A 19,009-nucleotide genomic window follows, 5' to 3' on the forward strand; every position below is an offset into this window, starting at 1 on the left:
AACGTCAATGGGTGTTTGATGGGTTCTTCTCCATAGCTCTTCATTGGTGATCACTTGTGGCCACCATATCCTCAGGATATTCCTCAAACTTCTTTTCACAAATGTTTGAAGTCTGCTAATCAGTTGTTTGTTAGTCTTCTATGTTTCACACACATAGAGTAATTCTCACTTGACATTTATATTGAAGATGCGTAGTTTGGTATAGATTTTAAGTTCCCTTGATTTCCAAATTGGGCTCAGCATTGCAAATGCTACTGTAGCCTTATATATTCGATTTCCTATATCCTCTATAGTTTCTCCCTCAGGGGTGACTATACTTCCCAGGTAGCAAAACTGTTTGACTTGCTCGATCTCTTGGTTTACTAAAAACAAAAAGGTGGCTTGTTTCGGTTATTATAGCGCATCTCTTTGGTTTTCTTTCCATTTATCTTCAATCCCACCTCTGATGCTTCGGTTTTTAAATCATTCAGGTTTGCTTCCATATCCTTAAAACTGTTGGCTGCTGGCTAGCAAACACAAGTCATCCGCGAAGTAACGGACGGGAGTCGCACCCCCGAATACTGGTCATGAGTTAGCAACAAGATCGGAGTTCAATGTAAGGAAGGCTTGTTAGAGAGGAGTTCACTTCAGCTCTGAAGAATTTTAACACAAGTAAAATACATAATTTCTTTAATGAACGATATTACCGTAAACTCGAAGCCTCCTTAGCGCCGGCCTCTCACCGCTGGGTTCCGTGGTTCAAATCTTGGTCACTCCATGTGAGATTTGTGCTGGACAAAGTGGAGAGGGGACAGGTTTTCCTCCGGCTACTCCGGTTTTCCCTGTCATATTTCATTCCAGCAACACTCTCCAAAATCATTTTACTTCATCTTTCATTCATTAATCATTGCCCTAGAGAAGTGCGACAGGCTTCGGCAGCCGGCACAATTCCTATCCTCGCTGCTAGACGGGGACTTCATTCATTCCATTCCTGACCCGGTCGAATGGCTGGAAACAGGCTGCGGATTTTTATTTTCATTCTCACATCTGATTAATTCTACTGGTCTGGGGACTGGGTGTATGTGTTTGTCCCAACACTTTTCTCTTCATATTCACACAACACACTACACTGCCAACCACCACAGAAATACGCAGTACAATAGTGATTATATCTCTCCATGTAGGGTTGGCATCAGGAAGGACATCTGGCCGTAAAACAGGGCCAAATCCACATGCGCGACACAGTTCGCGCATGCAACCCCATAGGTGTGGGAAAAGCGGTAGAAAAGGAAGAAAATAACACTGGCGCATGCTCTTTACCAGGAAACCTTGTACGTAGGCGCACATTCAATCAATCAATCAATCAATCAATCAATCAATCAATCAATCAATCAATCAATCAATCAATCAATCAATCAATCAATCAATCACCACTGATCTGCATTTAGGGCAGTCGCCGAGGTGGCAGATTCCCTTTCTGTTTTATACCTAATCTTTTCAATAATTGCAAATAATTTGGAAATTTATTGAATATCTCCCTTGGTAAATTATTTCAATCCCTAACTCCTCTTCCTATAAACGAATATTTGCCCTAATTTTTCCTCTTGTATTCCAACTTTATCTTCATATTGTGATCTTTCCTACTTTCAAAGACGTCACTCAAACTTGTTCGTCTGCTAATGTCATTCCACACCATTTCTCCACTGACACCTCGGAACATACCGCTTAATCGAGCAGCTCGTCTCCTTTCTCCCAAGTCTTCCCAGCCCAAGCTTACAACATTTTCGTAACGCTACTCTTTTGTCGAAAATCACCCAGAACAAATCGAGCTGCTTTTCTTTGAAATTTTTTACAGTTGTCGAATCAAGTAACCTTGTTGAGGGTCCCAGACACTGGAACCATACTCTAGTTGGGGACTTACCAAAGACTTATATGCTCTCTGCTCTACATCCTTACTACAACCCCTAAATACCCTCATAACCATGTGGAGAAATCTGTACTTTTTATTTACAATACCGTCCATGTGATTACCCCAATAAAGATTTTTTTTCTTATATTAACACCTAGGTACTTACAGTGATCCCCATAAAGACATTTCACCCCCATGAACATAGTTATTAAAGCTGAAAGGACTTTTCTTATTAGTGGAACCCACTACCTGACTTTTAACCCCATTTATCATCACCATTGTTGAGGTCTTTTTTGCAGTAACTCATTTAAAACTGTATACAGTATAACATCATCCCGAATGCCTTACCTCCGATTCTAGTTCTTTACTCATATCATTTATATATAAGAAAACATAAAGGTCTTTGGGTCGAGTCCGGAAAATGTATATAATGGGCAAATAGACCGGCATTTAATATTCTTCTCGGAGGAGGCTTGGTTACTCCTCCGTGGTTATGGGTGCACACAAAACATTCTTTACTGTAGTACTATTTAAACTGACTGCGTACATGAAGTGCCCCTCCATAACGCAAAAATCGATGTATGGTGTGCCATAAACGGTGAAAGAAACAAAGGACCAATTTTATTTTTAGAATAGCTTACAGTTGGTTCTGTTACTTGTGTGAATACCAAGCTAATACGCTTTTTTTGCTGAACTAACTGACAGGGAGCGTGATTTTGCATCTTTTTCAAGAGGAATCTGCCACTGCTCACACCATGAGAGAAGTTCACAAAATGTTTCCACAGAACAGAGTGCGACTATTATCTCTGGGGTAAATCAAAATGTGACGAATCCGCGCCCCATACAAGGACACAAACATATACTCGTCAGAAAATTGGAAATTGCCGGGATTCCTCAAAGTCAACTGCAGTGGGTAAAAAATAATTTCCTAAAAATGTGCCAGTTGTGAAGTTGGGCAGTTTAAACAGATGCTTTCAAATATGGTAAGTATCGGACTTTGTTTGTGTCAGTGTTTAACGCTTTGCCTTCCCGCTACAGATCTTGACCCGCAAGCGCAAACGAGCGTGCGTTAGTCCGCAGTAAAATCACTGTGCGCCGGAGTAAAGCATATTCGATCACGCTGTGTATTAATACGTTGCAATTATCGCAAGCAATGATACAGCGCTCGTTGCTACTAGACGCAAAGAGAAATAGTAACGAAACATGCTGATTATAGGCTCATACATTTTATCTTTTATCTGCAACATTAATGACAATGGCTGCAGAATATATATATGTGCACGATGAGAATGACATTCACGGTTTCTGGACGTAATCGTGTTCTTCTCTCTTCTCTCTTGAAGAAGAACCTGTCTAATTAAACTAAACTCGATTTTGATTGGCAGTAGGAAATGTGGTCTACCATTATCATCAAAACTTCCCCAATGCTTACCTTACGTCGGAAACAACGTATGGTGTCCTCCCTGTTTTGTATCTCGGAGGCAAACAATTTAATATAATCTCATTCACTGCCTTTACCAGTATTTACGGAGAATCCGTATACAATGTAGAATACCGTAGCGAAGTACGGGTATATTTGCTAGACATCTATATACTAGCAAGATACCCGTGCTTCGCTACGGTATTATACTGAAATTTATAATTGAATGCTTAACGTTTTATATATAATGCACCGAAATTTTTGATCTGACTCGTTTTCTGAGTGAATCCGCCAAATTTCGCGATCTGACCCGTTTTATGAGAGATTACGGCAAAGTTACTCCCATTTTCCAATCTTTCTTTCCAGCAATCGATTTCGTACTTCCCGGGCTAGCTCCAGGTATTCCACCCGGTCAGTTGGGTCCCTAAACCTTTGCCATCTTTTCCTATAAGCATTTTTAGTATGGATCAAATCCTCGAGGAGATCCGGAGTGGTGGTGTCTTGGGTGCGTTGGCAGTACTGAATCCGCGACCGGACTGCATTCGTTGTCACTACCCGGCCAGGTCCCGTTTCCAGCGCAGTCCACATATTTTGACGACGGTCCAGAACATTTTTATTTTTGTTATTAGAGTGGGTGATATTAGTTGAATTTAGGTATTATTATTATTATTATTATTATTATTATTATTATCATTATTATTATTATTATTATTATTATTATTAATGGTCTAGAACCCACAGTACGATGCAAGACCGCTACTTGGTGGTAAATTACATCCCCTGCCATTGTCATTGCTGACAATGTGACCAGCACCATTGTCGCGCGTAGGCAAGTGAGCGAGATTTCTGGCGACACGAATGATATACTTCCGTGAATTATTGACCTCATTATAGAGGTGAACAATTGCACGCTCAATATCATTCATATCCTTTATTTCAAATGTGTTTACTTTTTTATTTATATGCCAGGAGATTCTACTGTAATCTAACTTTACGAACTCCAAAGCAAAAGATGGTTCTTTAAAACGAACCCAGTAAAGATTAAAAATGATCAGTTTATGATCATAATAAAATTATTATTATTATTATTATTATGATTATTATTATTATTATTATTATTATTATTATTATTATTATTATTATTATTATTATTATTATTATTATTAATGGTCTAGAACCCACAGTACGATGCAAGACCGCTACTTGGTGGTAAATTACATCCCCTGCCATTGTCATTGCTGACAATGTGACCAGCACCATTGTCGCGCGTAGGCAAGTGAGCGAGATTTCTGGCGACACGAATGATATACTTCCGTGAATTATTGACCTCATTATAGAGGTGAACAATTGCACGCTCAATATCATTCATATCCTTTATTTCAAATGTGTTTATATTTTTATTTATATGCCAGGAGATTCTACTGTAATCTAACTTTACGAACTCCAAAGCAAAAGATGGTTCTTTAAAACGAACCCAGGAAAGATTAAAAATGATCAGTTTATGATCATAATAAAATTACATCCCCTGCCATTGTCATTGCTGACAATGTGACCAGCACCATTGTCGCGCGTAGGCAAGTGAGCGAGATTTCTGGCGACACGAATGATATACTTCCGTGAATTATTGACCTCATTATAGAGGTGAACAATTGCACGCTCAATATCATTCATATCCTTTATTTCAAATGTGTTTACATTTTTTATTTATATGCCAGGAGATTCTACTGTAATCTAACTTTACGAACTCCAAAGCAAAAGATGGTTCTTTAAAACGAACCCAGGAAAGATTAAAAATGATCAGTTTATGATCATAATAAATACATTGAATAGTAAAATCAATTGGTCTCAACTCCTTTTCCACCCAACTGCCGTTAAGTTGATTTACCACCCCCACCCCTCCTCCAAAAAAAAGAAGGCGTGTTTCCTTATGTTTAAAGGATATTCCAAATACCAATGTTCTGGCCTGTTACCTTCAGTTCTGAGATATAAGTATCCCCATAAAAACAATTCACTTTTTCTCATTTCCTTTCACACTCCCCCCTCCTTAAGTGAATTTCCCGTTAAAAAACCTCTTTAATAGTAAAGATACAATTATCACTACTTTAACATCTTCAGTTTTTGAGATATGAGTCTACGTAAAAGGAATTCAACTCGTTTTCACCCCCGCCCCCCAAAATCATTTCACCCAAAAACGGTTTTTTCTTTTTTTTTAAGATCCAAATATCATTTTTTTACGTTTGTAACAACTTTAGATCTTATTAGATGTAAGTATCCTCATACAATTATTTCAATTAAATTTTTAAATTTTTCATCTCCCCCCCCCCCCTTCATTAGATTTTTTGAGAATATGTGTTTGTTTAATATTAAAGCAGATTCCAAATGCCAATTTTCACGTCTGCAAAATGTTTCGTTTTTGAGATAATAGTATCCTCATACAAATAATTCAAATAATTTTACAATTTCCCTCCTCCCTTTAAGTGGATTTCCGAAAACAAAAAATACGTATTCCTTTATTTTTAAAGGATATTCCAAATACCCAATTTCACATCTCTAACATCTTCAGCTTTTGAGATATCAGTATCCTAATTAAAAGAATTCAACCCCATTTTCAGTTAATCCATCCACCCAAGTGGTGTTTCAGAAAACAAAAAATAAATGTTTCTTTATTTTCAACAGAGATAAATAATACTATTTTTCACTTCGGTAACATGTCAGGTTTTTGAGATATACTGTAGAAATGTTCATTTTAAATTTTCACCCACTTTTTGGTTTCCCTTAAGGGGAGTTTCCGAAAACAAATCACCTATGTTTCTTTACTTTTACGGGAGATTCCGAATATCAATTTTTACGTCTGAAATGTTTTACGTTTCTGAGATATACTGTAGATATAGTCTTTCTAAAAATTCACCCCAATTTGTCACTCCTGTTTAAACCCCATTAATTAGATTTTCCAAAAACAAAAAAATATGTTTCTTTATTTTCTAAGGAGATCCCAAATACCAATTTTCAGGTCCGTAATATCTTCTTTTTCTGAGATATAAATATCCTCATTTAAGGTATTCAACCCCTTTTTCATCCCTACTATTGGGATTTTCCGAAAAAATACGTGTTTCCTTATTTTTAAAGAATTTTACATCTGTAAACTTTTGAAGTTTTGAGATATAGATACATTCATTTTAAAATTTCACCCCCTTTTCACCCCTTTACCGGCGGAATATCCAAAAATCCTCTCTTAGTGAGCACTTGCATCTTAATATGAATGTATCCCCTAAATTTCATTTCTCTATGTCCAATAGTTTTGGCTCGGCGATGATGAATCAGTCAGTCAGTCAGTCAGTCAGTCAGTCAGTCAGTCAGTCAGTCAGTCAGTCAGTCAGTCAGGACAAGTTATTTTATATATATAGACTAGCAATTACCCGCGGCTTCGCTTGCGTGGATTTCGTAATTTGATCAAAGTAGCCGTTCCTCGGCTTTGTACTAAGACATTATCTGAAAGTTCCTAAAGTATAAAAACTCACCCAAAAATTGAGTTTCAATTACCCCAGAAATTCTTTGTAAACCATGTTTGTGGTATTACCTTTTGGAGCTAAGACGACCATGCGACATAGAACTGTACATGTGAGAAACAGTCTTCTCTCCTCAAGTCAATAAAATAAATACATGTTTCTTTACTTTTAAAGGAGATTCCAAATATCTATTCATACATCTGTAATATCTTTGATTTTTGAGATATACATAAGTAACCGCATAAGAAGAATTCGATCCCTTGATTAGTCCTTACCCCACGCCCACCCCATCTAAGTGTATTTTCTGAAAACAAAAATACGTGTTCCTTTATTTTTAAAGGAGATTCCAAATACCAATTTTCACGTCTGTGACATCTTCAGTTTTCAATATGTAAGTATCCTCATAAAACATAATTCAACTATTTTTCACTTCTTTTCACCCCCCCCCCCCCGTTAAGTGCGTTCTCCGAAATCAAAAAGTTGCATGTTCCCGTATTTTTAAAGGACTTTCCAAATACCAAGTTTATTGTGTCTAACATGTTAAGCTTTTGACATATAATGTAGATATTACGGTACCCATTTTAAAAATTCACCCGCTTTTCAAATTCTTTTCAGCTCCTTAACTGGATTATCCGAAAACAAAAAAATACGTGTTTCATTATTTTTAAAGGAGATTCCAAAAACCAGTTTTCATGCCTGTACGTTTGTAACCCCTACAGTTTTTGAGATAAATGTATACCCATAAGAATAATTCGACTTCTTCTTCTTGACTTCTTTCCACCCCTCTTCCACCTTATGTGGAATTTCGAAAACAAAAATTACGTGTTTCTTGATTTTGAAAAGAAATTCAAAATACCAACTTTTACGTCTGTAACAGCTTCACCTTTTAAGCTGTCAGTTTTTAAGATAAAGTATCCCCATAAACATATTTCAACTCTTTATTTACTTATATTGAACCCCACACCCCTTACTTCGATTTTGCGAAAAAAACAAAAATGCGTGTTTCTTTATTTTTAAAGGAGATTCGAAATACTAATTTTCACGTCTGTAACATCTTCAGTTTTTAGATATAAGTATCCTCATAAAAGTAATTCAACTCCTTCTTCACCCCCTTTCCCATTTCCTACCCGTTAACTTGATTCCTCCCTCCCCAAAAGTGCGTGTTTCTTTATTTTTAAAGGAGATTCAAATACCAATTTTCACGTCTTTAATATCTTTAGCTTTTGGGATATAAGTATCGTCATACAAAAATCAACTAATTTATCAATTCATTCACCACCCTTAAGTGGATTTTCCGAAGAAAAAGGAACACAAGTTTCTTTACTTTGAAAGAAGATTCAAAATACACATGTTCATGCCTCTTAACATCTTCAGGTTTTGAGATATAGTATCCTCATAAAAAGAATTCAACTCCTTTTTCACCCCAGCCCGTTAAGTTGATTCCCCACCCCCTCTAAACAATGCGTGTTCCTTTACTTTTAAAGGTGTTTCCAAATACTAATTTTCACATGAGTAACTTTAAGTTTATGAGATATAAGTTTCTTCATAAAAAGAATTAAATTTGTTCACTTTATTTCAGCCTCCCCCATTAAGTGAATTTTCCGAAAACAAAAACTTGATTCTTTATTTATAAGGGAGCTTCAAAATGCCAATTATCACGACATTAACTTCTTTAGTTTTGAGATATATGTATCCTCATAAAAAAAGGAATTAAACAACTTTTTCACCGCCCCCGCCCCCAAGCTGATTCCCCCCACCCCCCATATGCATGTTTCATTATTTTTAAAGGAGATTCCAAACACTAATTTTCACGTCTGTAACATCTTAGGTTTTGAGATACAAGTATCCTCATACAATGTATTCATCTAATTTTTCATTTGATTCACCCCTCCCCCTTAAGTGGATTTTCAAGTATATAATATGTTACCTGTCTGAGATCATTTGCAGATATAGTCTTATTAACAATTCACTCCGTTTGTCACTCCTGTTCACCCCCTATTCATCGGATTATCCAAAAACACAAAGATACGCGTTTATTTATTTTCAAAGGAGATTCCAAATTTCAATGTTCATGTCTGTAACATCTTTAGTTTTTGAGATATAAATCTCCTCATAAAAGGTGTTCAACCCCCTTTCCCCCTTTTTTCACCACCCTTAATGGGATTTTCCGAAAATAAAAAACATGTTTATTTTTAAAGGAGATTCCAAATACAAAATTTTATGTCTGTAAACTTTTATGTTTTTGAGATATAGATATCCTCATTTTAAAAATTCTGCCCCTTTTCACTCCCTTAGAGACGGAATATCCCAAAATCCTCCCTCAGCGAGCACCTTCATGTTAATATGAATATATCCCCCAAATGTTATTTCTTTCTGTCCGGTAGTTTGGGCTCGGCGATGATGAATCAGTCAGTCTGTCAGTGAGTCAGTCAGTCAGTCAGGACAAGTTATTTTACACTGACTGACAGAGCAAATGCAACACCAAGAAGGAGTGGTTCGAAAGGGATGAAAGTTGGGGAAAAAACAGAGACGGCACGGATGAATAATTGATGTTTATTTCAAACCGATATGCAGGTTACACAATGCGCACGGCATCGACTCAGTAGGATGTAGGACCACCGCGAGCGGCGATGCACGCAGAAACACGTCGAGGTACAGAGTCAATAAGAGTGCGGATGGTGTCCTGAGGGATGGTTCTCCATTCTCTGTCAACCATTTGCCACAGTTGGTCGTCCGTACGAGGCTGGGGCAGAGTTTGCAAACGGCATCCAATGAGATCCCACACGTGTTCGATTGGTGAGAGATCCGGAGAGTACGCTGGCCACGGAAGCATCTGTACACCTCGTAGAGCCTGTTGGGAGATGCGAGCAGTGTGTGGGCGGGCATTATCCTGCTGAAACAGAGCATTGGGCAGCCCCTGAAGGTACGGGAGTGCCACCGGCCGCAGCACATGCTGCACGTAGCGGTGGGCATTTAACGTGCCTTGAATACGCACTAGAGGTGACGTGGAATCATACGCAATAGCGCCCCAAACCATGATACCGCGTTGTCTAGCGGTAGGGCGCTCCACAGTTACGGCCGGATTTGACCATTCTCCACGCCGACGCCACACTCGTCTGCGGTGACTATCACTGACAGAACAGAAGCGTGACTCATCGGAGAACACGACGTTCCGCCATTCCCTCATCCAAGTCGCTCTAGCCCGGCACCATGCCAGGCGTGCACGTCAATGCTGTGGAGTCAATGGTAGTCTTCTGAGCGGACGCCGGGAGTGCAGGCCTCCTTCAACCAATCGACGGGAAATTGTTCTGGTCGATATTGGAACAGCCAGGGTGTCTTGCACATGCTGAAGAATGGCGGTTGACGTGGCGTGCGGGGCTGCCACCGCTTGGCGGCAGATGCGCCGATCCTCGCGTGCTGACGTCACTCGGGCTGCGCCTGGACCCCTCGCACGTGCCACATGTCCCTGCGCCAACCATCTTCGCCACAGGCGCTGCACCGTGGACACATCCCTATGGGTATCGGCTGCGATTTGACGAAGCGACCAACCTGCCCTTCTCAGCCCGATCACCATACCCCTCGTAAAGTCGTCTGTCTGCTGGAAATGCCTCCGTTGACGGCGGCCTGGCATTCTTAGCTATACACGTGTCCTGTGGCACACGACAACACGTTCTACAATGACTGTCGGCTGAGAAATCACGGTACGAAGTGGGCCATTCGCCAACGCCGTGTCCCATTTATCGTTCGCTACGTGCGCAGCACAGCGGCGCATTTCACATCATGAGCATACCTCAGTGACGTCAGTCTACCCTACAATCGGCATAAAGTTCTGACCACTCCTTCTTGGTGTTGCATTTGCTCTGTCAGTCAGTGTATATAGATAGATAAGTATAAACAACCAACATTAATGTCGAATCAATAGTTTTTGGGAGTATTGTAGCGATTTTGACCAAACTTGGTACACTTATGTCTTACTATCAAACCATAAACCGCACGGGGTTATGCTAATATTAGCACCACTAGAGGTAGGATTTGGACGGGTTGAATCGAAAATGGTGTCGAATCCGTAGTTTTCGGGGTCGCTGAAATGAACAGTTACACTCCGGATATCGTTTACGTCCACGTTGAGCTCCAATCGCCAGGGGTGTGAGAAGAGGTGAATAAAAGAAAATGTCCAATTGACCGCGAGATTATGGATGTTTATGTGTATGTTCCAGCATAGTTGTTCAACTAAACTGTCTGGAAAAAAATGCTATGGGAACAAGACACTCTTAGAAACCCAAGGAAAGGGTGCGAAATATAACTATAACTAAAAGCGAACGACATTAGCGCTGAATACGTACTTTCCGGGTCTACGGCAGTGATTTCAACCAAACTTCGTACACTTACGACTTACTATCAGGAGACAAATTACGTGGAGGTATGACAACCCTATTCCCCATAGAGGTTGGTGTGGGATGGCATGAAATATAAAAATAATTGAAGTTAGTGCCCAATCCATTCCTTTAGGGGTCGGCGAGATGAATAGTTGTTACACTCCGAATTTTTTAGAAGTCCAAGTTCAGCCTCCTTTCGCATAGGGGATGAGAAAAGAAGAAAAAGATCATTTCCAAAAGGACCGAGATAATGGACGTATGTGTATATGTTCCAGCATAGCCCGCAACCAAAACAGATACAAGTATTACTTTACTATCTGATAAAAATTCCTTGGTGGTATGAGACCCCTAGCCCCCTAGAGTAGAAGTGAAATGTGAAAATTTGCATCGAATACATAATTTTGGGGATCGCTGAGATGAACTACGACACTCTGGATGCCGTCCAAGACAAAGTTTAGTCCCAGTCGGCAGCGGGGCGGGGGGGGGGTGCGTGAAAGCGGGTGCAGAAAAGAAAATGTCCATAATGCCCTCACACAAAATTGTTACACATATAAATTACAATCTGAAAACAATACTGTTGGGGTAAAACACCCCTAGCACACCAAGGGATAGAGCGAAATATAAATATAATTGAAAGTAGCTGATATTTATGTCGAATACATTGTTTGCGAGGTTGCTCAGTTGAACTGTGACACTCTGGATGTTCAAGTCTTACTTCAGCCGCAATCAGCATGGATGTTGAGAAGGGGTGGGGTATGTTCCAGAATAGCTCTCAATGAATCTTGGTACACATGTATAAAAAATTACTACGGAGATGAAACATCCCAACCCCCGCTGGGGATGGAGAATGGGAGGGAATGACATGTAAACATAATGGGAAATAACCGATATTAATGCCTACTCCATTGTTCATGTGTCGCTGAGACGAACTGTAACGCTCTGGATGCTTTTTAAGTCGACGTTCAACCTCCATTGAGACGGGGGCTGAGAAGGGATTAAAAGTGAATAATCTAAAATTACCGTGTTTACTGCTTTTGGGGTCGCAAGGCTGATTGGTGACAGTCTCAATGACAGTTGAAACGTGTAGCGTGACGCGTAAATACATATAGCTATCACTTTTTTTTTTTTGAATCAAATACTTCTGAGTAAATTCAAGCTTACACAAAGGACAAAGTTTTACTCGAAAATTAAATACCGGTAATCTAAAACGTGAAATAAAGAACATCTAAATAATTCTAAAACTGCATAATAGATCGTGAAATCAGCCTGTCAAAAAGGAGTTCTATAAAATTTCACTTCACACATAACTAAGTTGTAAAACAAATCTTAAAGGTAAATCGTCCGTACAACGCCTGGTACTACAGCTATTTTAACTATATAAAAATGGGTCTATGTATGTATGTATGTATGTATGTATGTATGTATGTATGTATGTATGTATGTATGCATGTATGTATGTATGTATGTATGTATTGTGACCGTTCACAACGTCACCTATGGTATGTCATGATATCCAGGAGATGAAATATGCCGTTTTCCGCGTCATTCTACGATAAAAACTGCCCAAGATAGAATTTTTCTGCCCGCTCCAGGATTCGATTTGCAGTATCCAGAGTCGCGCGACCGAGCTCTAGTTGCCGGTAATTAGCAGTAAGGCGGTGCAAGAGCGCTTGTAGTCGAAGTTTTCTCACTCCAACCACGAGCGAGATGAAAGAGACGCGTTATCACGTGACAAAGAATCGAGGCCACTAGCTGAGCCCAGAGAGTATATCCAACGTGAAAACTAACATTATACCCTGTTTTCCTCGCTCATCCACCACTGCCAACTTATCGCGTTCAGCTGTTTTATTTCTGTTAATATTTATAAACCGCAAAATACCCAATGGATAATTAAGCGCAAACATTCATTTGAATCAGGGAATTTTACGCATAATTATGAGACCGAAAAGTGCTCTACTTAACTGACAGAGCGGTAACTACGCTGTAAACAAGGGCGCGTCTTAATGACTAACAGACGTTGGACCCCAACCGTGACAGCGAACACAAGGAATCCCCTGTGCTCGTCATCATTCACCGCCAGAGACAAAAGGACGCTTTTGAGATTGCTTGAGAATCTACGAAGCTATTTCAAAAACAGTCACTCAGTGGAGATGGGAATACAGGAGCTACATTTTGATACCCTGTTCGTTACTCTAGGTTTCATATTAACGGACCAATGTGTGAGAAAGTGTTGCATTTTTCCCCCACCCTCAGCATTCGGGTCTCTAGCGTAGCGCGCCTATATATTCAAGAGCTGAGAAGGAGACACTACCCAGTGCATTTTCGGTGCAGCGCCGGTACGGTAGTATTTCGTCGTGGTTTGTGTGTGAGTCGTTTGTGAAGAAATAATCTTGTAAATTGAGCAGTGTAATGCAGTGATTCATTAAAGCCTGTGAACATCTGCGAAAATACCCACAATCTAAGTAAGCTTTGTGCAAGTACAGTGTGTCGCTAATTAATATAGTAGGAGCAGCACGAAACCGTAATGACCGCTGTCCGTGTGTCGAAGAGGTCGTACGTCGAGCCTCATATGTGCCTATACTAGTACGGCTCAATTAACCTCAATAGCCAGGTATCTCAGTGCGTGGAGTTGTGTGTGTATTCTCGACATAAATGAGAGATACAAAGAAAGTGCGTGAACGGCTCAGTGTCGGCATAATTAAGGGTAGTGTCACGTCTATAAATCCATAATGCAGTTGAGAGCCTGACTTACGCATGACTAGGCGAAATAGAATATGCTTGAAGTGTGGTCGTGTGAGACGAGAAATTTTAACCCAGTAGTGGCCTAACCAGTGACATTCTTTATTCAGGACCTAGAATAGCTGTATGCTGTTTATAAAAGAATAGGTACATGAGAAGGGAGCAGTGTCGGGCTACAGAGACAATACCGGCATTGGGTTGGAATGCTCATGCTATTGAGCAGATCCAACCATATATTCAAATTGTGATGTGTAATAAACTAACGCATTCACTTGAGATATTTTCCCCTCATTTACATGTCTACGAGAACGCCGGAGTGAACGCCGACGTCCAGCTGAATGCCAGAATTTTGCCTGTATATTAGAGAGAACCAGACGTCTAGCTGTCTTCTCCTGGTGTAGCAGAGAACGTCGAGAACGTCATACCAGATCAAGCCGTCATGTTCGTGATTTGCCGGGAGGTCATCAAAGGTCTTCACATCGCCGATGACGTAATGCAAGCAGCTTAACCCCATGGTGTGCCCTCCTGTAAAGCTGTGAACGTGGTTTCCAGAAGGCTGAGTACATTTCCAAGTATTTATATCTTTGAAGGTCGTGTCCCATTGTAAATATGTAGATTTTCCACTTAGATGTAACGTAGACTGCAAGCACGCCATTTCAGAGGGATAATAATAATAATTTCATTTTTATTTGAGTCTTTTATAGAATACTTTCATCATGGTTTTGGGACGACCATATTTTACTTCCATCCTTGTATAAGGGTTCGATAATGCATGACGTAATTATAAGGACCTTGGCTTAATTAAGTGTGAAGCGCTGTCAAGTAGAGAAGGCTTAAATATTCTGTAAAAATGACTCCAATTATCGTCTTTCCATAGTATATACGAGTCATCAAGATTTTTCAGTAATTCATCTTTTTGGGCGCTTCACCTGGTAGAGATCCCTCCTAATTAGTAACTATGGCACCTGGAACAAGGCATCGAGACAGTGGGTATCTTACATCGCTAATTAGTTCGCGAATGCGCAAGTGAATTTGGACCCTGGTGGCAGGAGATCATCAATAAATCTGCATCGTAGTCAATGTACCGAGAGGAGAAATGAAATGGGTGAACAGGCTGTAGCCATAATATATAGTGCGAAATGAAAATGTGAAGTTCCCTTGGAACTCTTTAGTAATGTACACGAAGTGGATCTCGTGTTGTGAATATGTTAATTACGGCCGGACATAGCCGATATTGAATGTGAGGCCATTGTGGCTCAAGAAAAAGAAAGCAAGGTCGTTTACCGCGAAGTCATTGTATGAAGGCGGCCCAGCGCCCGCCCTTTAGAAATGGGTCTTGGAAGGCCATCAGCTGAATAGATTTACGAGCCTGGCTGTAGGGACGAAGAAAAGTGTTTTCTACACTGAAAGTAAACAGATACAAGTAGCTATTTCGTGCCTCTCGGTGCTACACGTGCATTGATTTAAGTATTATCAACGTCGCGGTGATTCCAAATGAGCATTAAAGGAAGGATCCCTAAAATTTATTTCTTTAATTATTCACAGCGTGTAGGGAATTCCAGGTCTGATATACCCTGTCTCAGAAGGTCCTGAGTTCATTGCAGGAGACAGTAAAGCTTACTGTCACAAGCGGCAGGTGACTAAGGCCACCTGCGGTCCATTGTGTGTATGTGAAATGTATATATTCTTGTCCATTTGTTGCAGGTAGTGCTATAATACTTTGTTTATGATGTCTGGTATTGAAGTCGCTAAATGCTTGTCCATAGGTAACATCGTTGAGTAAATAATGTCCTGATATATGTGTTGATAAAATCCTAATGAAATGAGCGTGTTTATTATACTGCATATTTGGCAACGTTTAACTTAAGGAAGGGTTGTAACGCGACTTTCAAAGGATTGGGAGTGTAAATTGCCTATTTCAGTTCATACGATACTAGCAAACTTATATCATAATTTGATGCAAATTGAATATATTAATTCTTGGCAGGTAAACAGATTTACAGCGGGGTGTGTCCATAATGATTAAATATGTGTGTGATTTAATATTAGTGTAGAGTGAAATAATTAGAGAGAAAACGCCTCTCTAAGTCTGAGGTAGTGTAATAGTTCGAGAGGGAACGCCTTCTTAAGTTTAAATATTCAAACGTATAATGAAGTGTAGAAAAAGACTACCGAACATTTAAACGTCAAGATCACCAAAGTTACTGTATGTAAGGTGTTTGTATGGCATACCCATGTAAAAAATGTGTTTCACTGGTATAAGTAAAAATTTGTTATACAAGATATTGTCTCTCTTCTCAATAGTAATGAAATGGTATTCCTCTCATAATTAACTTTTCCCCCTACTATAGAGACTATTACTAAAGAACTTACCGCCCCATCGGACAGTCCACAGACCCGAAAATGCGATACCGGCTCGGCTAGCGTATTATTCTAGTAGGGGAGGATGAAGCTTCGACAACCAGTCTCAGTTCGAGGCTCACCGATGGTGCTCCATTCTAACGTCATATTTATGAACTATGGTAACTGGTTCATGTACTGATGCCTTGGAAAGGTACAGTATGTACGTAAATGATACATCTCATAAACCTATGGAGCAATTTCATCCAAACTTAGTACACTTATGACTTATCTTGAGACGAGCACTGTGGAGGAGGGCGTTTAAGGGTGTTAGGTATTAATCTAAATTAGTGTAGAGTCCATAGGTTTGGGGGTCTCTGAGATGAATAGTGTCACTCCATTTTTTTAAAGTAGAAGTTCAACCTCCTTTGCTGTCAGGGGTGAGGGGAGAGTGAGATATAAAAATAATCGAAAATGGTGTCGATCTATACTTTTCGAGGTCTCTGAGATGAATAGTAACACTCAGAATTCCTTTTCAGTCCATGTTCATCCCCCTTTAGAAAAAGAAGGGGTGAAAAAATAAAGTGAACAAAATGACTGAGATTATTGGATGTGTGTATTTTCCAGCATAGCTGTCAACTACATTTGGTACAAATATTACCTACTATCTGTGAAAAATGATGTTGGGGTAAGACGCTCCTAGAACCGCAGTGGAGTGATGAACTATAACTAAAAGCGACCGATATTGGTCTCGAACCGTAGTTTCCAGGATTAATGGAGTGATTTCTACCAGACTCGGTACAATTATGAATTACTATCAGGAGACTATTCGCGTGTGGGCAAGCCATCCCTTGCACCTTTAGCGGGGGGGATATAAACATCGAAAATATTGACAAATCCATATTTTACGGGGTCGCTGAGATGAATAGTGGTATTCCGTAGTCCAAGTTCAGCCCCATGTGGCATTGGGGGTGAGAGAGGTGAAAAAAATAAAATGCCGAAATGACCGAGATTATGGATATACGTGTGTATTTTCCAGTAGAGCTGTCAACTACATTTGGTGCAAATATCACTAAGTGCTGAGATGGCAAGATACCCCTAGAAACCCTAGGGAATGGAGTGAGATACAAATATAAATACAAACGACCAATAGATATGTCTAATCCATAGTTTTCAGGACTAGTGGAGCGATTTGAACCAAATTTGGTGCATTTATGACTTAATAACAAGAGACTAATCGCGTGGGGGCAAGACACTCCTAGAGCCATTAGGGTTGGGGTGAGAGGGGATGGAATTTAAAAATAATCGAAAATAGTGTCGAACATAGTTTTCGGGGTCGCTGAGATGAAGAGTGACACTCCAGAATTTTTATAGTTCAAGTTCAGTCCCTTTAGCATTGGTGTTAAGAAAGGTTAAAAAAGAAATTGTCCAAAATGACCGAGATAATGGACGTATGTATGTTCTAGCGCAGATATCAACAAAAATGGATACAAGTATGATTTACTATCCGGAAAAAGTACTGTTTGGGGTAAGACACACCGAGAACTACTAGGGGAGGAGGTAATATACATATTACTATCAGGATATAAACCTCGTAGGGGTATGACAAACTTAGCACCCCTAGGGGTTGGGGTTGGAGGTGATACAAAAATAATCGAAACTAACGTCGAATCCGTAGCTTTTGGGGTCGCTGAAATGAATAGTGAAACTCCGGATGTCATTTAAGTCCAAGTTGATCCCCAATGGGCAGGGATGTGAGAAGGGGTGAAGAAAATAAAATGTCCAAGTTGGCGAGATTATGGATATTTGTGTGTACCTTAGGTTCCTGGACAGCTGTCAACTTGGTACAAATATTACCTATCTAGAAAAAAAATACTGTGGACGCAAGATATTCTTAGCAGCCCTAGGGAAGGGAGGGACATATAATCATAACTGAAAACGACCGATATTAGTGTTGAATCCATAGTTTTCGGGACTATGGGAGTAACAAAATGAAATGAAATAGCGTATGGCTTTTAGTGCCGGGAGTGTCCAAGGACAAGTTCGGCTCGCCAGGTGCAGGTCTTTTGATTTGACTCCCGTAGGCGACCTGCGCATCTTGATGAGGACAAAATGATGATGAAGACGACACTTACACCCACCCCCCGTGCCAGTGAAATTAACCAGTTAAGGTTAAAATTCCCGACCCTGCCGGAAATCGAACCCAGGGCCTCTGTGACCAAAGGCTAGCACGCTAACCATTTAACCATGAAGCCGGACATTGTGGGAGTGATTTCAACCAAGCTTCATACACTTATGACTTACTATCAGGTGACAAACTGCATGGAGGTATGACAACCCTATCACCCTCGGGATGGGGTGGAAGGAGTTAGATTATATTTATAACGTGACGTGTAAATACATTATATCGTTATCACTTATCGATTTATTGAAAGGATCAAATACTTTTCAGTCTATTCGAGCTTCCACAAGGACGAAGTTTTACTCGAAAATTAAATAATCAAAAACTTGAAATCAAACACATCTTGCTGAGATTACCTATTGAATGTACAACCAGCTTGTATGAATGGCAGTATGAATGGAAGAATTAATGAGGTTAGGATTTATATTTTGTTATATGAGGCGTCCAGAAGCAAAATGCTGTGAGTGCACCAGAACATTTTTTCAGGAAACACGAAAAACGTCTTACTTCCTTTGGCTCGCAGATATGCAAAATTCCTTTTCATTGTAGATTTATATT

This window comes from Anabrus simplex, chromosome 1 (genome assembly GCF_040414725.1).
Source record: "Anabrus simplex isolate iqAnaSimp1 chromosome 1, ASM4041472v1, whole genome shotgun sequence".
In the NCBI taxonomy this organism is placed as follows: Eukaryota; Metazoa; Arthropoda; class Insecta; order Orthoptera; family Tettigoniidae; genus Anabrus; species Anabrus simplex.